Source organism: Mastomys coucha, unplaced genomic scaffold (genome assembly GCF_008632895.1).
Source record: "Mastomys coucha isolate ucsf_1 unplaced genomic scaffold, UCSF_Mcou_1 pScaffold16, whole genome shotgun sequence".
Lineage (NCBI taxonomy): Eukaryota > Metazoa > Chordata > Mammalia > Rodentia > Muridae > Mastomys > Mastomys coucha.
Window position 1 is genome coordinate 49,900,232 of NW_022196898.1, and position 3,166 is coordinate 49,903,397.

Here is a 3,166-nt window from a genome sequence, read left to right on the forward strand (position 1 = left end):
CCCCCAACCCCCTCCACTGATCTGGTGCCTATCTGGAGGCTGGCCTCCCCTTCCTGCCCCCACTGATCTGGTGCCTATCTGGAGGCTGGCCTCCCCTCCCCGCCCCCACTGATCTGGTGCCTAACTGGAGGCTGGCCCTCCTCATGTTGAATCTGATGCTCACTTGATCTTGGACTCCCAATCCTGAGAACTGTAAGCAATGCTTTCCAGCTGTTTATAATTCACCTAGCTTATGGTATTTTGTCATCAGAGCCCAAGCAGACCAAGACGGATGCTGATCCTCATGGGTATTTCCCCCTTTATGATCTCTAAGAAGGCTTCTGCATTCAGAGCCCTATCCTTCACCACCTTCCACCCCCAACACACCCACATCCCACTATCTAGGCACCAAGCCTCAGTGATGTCACAATCTGTGTCACTGAGATTGAGAGATGACAAAAATTCATTCAGTTCATTTTATCCTCTCTAGACATATTACTTTTGGGTTTCAGTGAGTTTGATGTGGGCTTTTTAAACTGGAAAAAATGACTTAATCAATCCAGATTGTCATGAAAACACAGGGTAGATCTAGAAGCTTTCTCTCTTAATTTTATTGCTTTTGGCATCTGACACCCCTATAATTTTAGATGCTTAACTAAAAGCAGATAAAAAGCAAAGTGATGTGATTGTGCTTGCCTGCAATCCCAGTATTTGGGAATGGAGGCTGGTGGATAGAAATGTAGGGCCAGCCGTGGTGATAGAAGGCCCTATCTCAAAAACCCAGATGAAGAGAAAGGGAGGGGACGAGGAGAAGAAAGTAAGATTATTAATGTAAAATTTTATATTTAACCCTGGTGGTGTACAGCTTTAACCCCAGCACTTGGGAGGCATAGGCAGGCAGATTTCTGTGAGTTCAAGGCCAGCCTGGTCTATAGATCAAATTTCAGGACAGCCAGGGCTACACAGAGAAACCCTGTCATGGAAAAAAAAATTAAACCACAAGCATCACAAAATTCCAAACAAGACAAAAGTTAACAGTGTTTTCTACTGGTGCTTATTTTTCCTGATAGTCCTGTAATTTTTTCTTTTTTGGTCAAGGGGAATATCATCTCTTTAAACACAAATATTCTGTGATTAATGCTGCTAATAGAATATAAAATTGAATCAGTCTTTCCTGCAACATAGTTAATTAGATTAGTTCTAAATTAGTTGTTTAGAAAGTATCTATGAACTTCAAACATAGTTGATGGTATCATCATATACATGCTTAAGATGATCATCCGCTCTGAGAAGCTTCTATCAAATTTTTGTAATATAAAAGCTAAAAGTTTCAGAGCATTTCTGGTTTATTGTTGACACTCAGGGCTTACTCTTAAGTGTGGTTTGATGTATTGGCCCTCACTGTTAGCTACTTTGTTTTCATTATCCTTAGTGGATTAAAATTATATCCACTACCAATTCCCACCTACCTCCCATCCCCGTGTGTGAGGCATGAATGGGTGCTCTTGGGACAGAATCTCTCATTGGATGACAGGCAGGAAGCCAACCCCAGTGATGCTCCTGTCTCCCCTCTGCCATGCTCAGCTTTTTATTGGTATTAGGGTTCTGAGCTCAGGTCCTCATGTTTAAACACTAAGCACTCTTACCCATCCAAACCTCTGTATTTTGTTTTTCTTTTTTTAGGGGATGGGTATTGGTGATCTAATCCAAGTCCCCACATACTCCAAGCACTCACTATGTTGATGACCTAAGCCTTCACATCAATAGTCCTAATGTTTCTCATGTCCCATCTTTTAATATGAATATTCTTGCCATATCCAAACCAATGTGAACATTTTAAAATATGTTCCTACTGTTCTTGACTGATTAAATCATTCAATAACTGTGATGGCTATTCTTGGATGTCAACTTGACTATATCAGGAATGATCTACAATTCAGACATGGAGGGCATACCTGTGAGGGGTTTTGCTTGGTTTGAGGTGGGTGAATCCACTTCCAGTCCAGATCTTTGAGGTAAAGAAGATCCTGACCTTGGAAGACACACCTTTAATCTGGACCATACTTTCTGCTGGAGGTCTATATGACTTGAAAGCAGTAAACTTTTGCTTTTATCCTGCTTGCCCTCACCTAGCTAGCAATCCATTCCTTTTCTGGCATTAGAGCCTACTTCTTTGGGATTCCAGTGTAAACTGAAGACCAGCTGAGGCATCCAGCCCTGTGGACTGAGCAACTACTGGGTTTGTAAACTTTCCCTTCGAAGGAAGCCATTGTTGGATTAGCTAGACTGCAGCCAGTAAGTCATTCCAGTATATGTGTGTGTGTGTGTGTGTGTGTGTGTGTGTGTGTGTGTGTGTTCAGTCTATAAGTTCTGTTACTCTAGAGAACTCTACCTAATACAGATTTTGGTACCAGGGACTAGGGTATTGCTATGATAGACCTAACCATGCTTTTGTTTGGAGTAATGTCGACTTTGGGATTTTGGATTAGGAAAGCAGCTGAGCATTTTACGTGGAAGCTAATGGGACATATTAATAGGAATTGCGAAGATAGTGGTGCTGGGAGCAATGTAGATTATTACGGTCTGGCTCAAGAAGTTTCAGAGGGGAAAAATATTAACAAGAGGCCTAGGGATGGTTCTTGTAATATTTCCATGAAGAATGTGGTTGCTTTCTGCCCTTGTCCAAACAATCTGCCTGAGGTTAAATTGAAGATTTGTGGATTAACAGCTTTGACAGAGTAGATTTCCAAACAGCTGAGTATTGACTGTGTTGCTTGATTACTAGTGGCTGCTTATGCAGATCTATAATGAAAAGGAGCAAGCCAGGAGTCAGCACTCCTCCATGGCCTCTGCCTCAGCTCCTGCCTCCAGGTTCCTGCCTTGCCTGTCCTGTCCTGACTTCCTTAAATGATAGACTATGATGTGGAAGTGTGAGCCAAATAAACCCTTTCCTCCCCAGCTTGCTGTTGGCCATGTTCTTTTATCCCAGCAATAGAAACACTGGGACAAGCACCCAAGAGAGTATTGTCTACTTACCAGTTTAATTCTCCTAATGATTTTCTGCTTTTACAGGAATCTATTTTTATTATAGTTTACTTCTGAATGTTAAGATAATTTCTGTTGGCTTTGTGTACAAACCCATAAAAATGCTTTTATTAAATGACACAAGGAGATAACAATATACCAA

General features: G+C 41.6%; 1 long non-coding RNA gene across 1 annotated transcript in view; it reads right to left on the minus strand.

Annotated features, from left to right (window-relative positions):
• LOC116093514 overlaps positions 1-340 on the minus strand; it is an 11,469-nt gene extending 11,129 nt beyond the window's left edge. Inside the window, exon 1 of the long non-coding RNA XR_004119733.1 lies at positions 226-340. This is a non-coding gene — a long non-coding RNA (uncharacterized LOC116093514). The remainder of the gene's footprint in view (positions 1-225) is intronic.
• Positions 341-3,166: the final 2,826 nt, after the last annotated feature.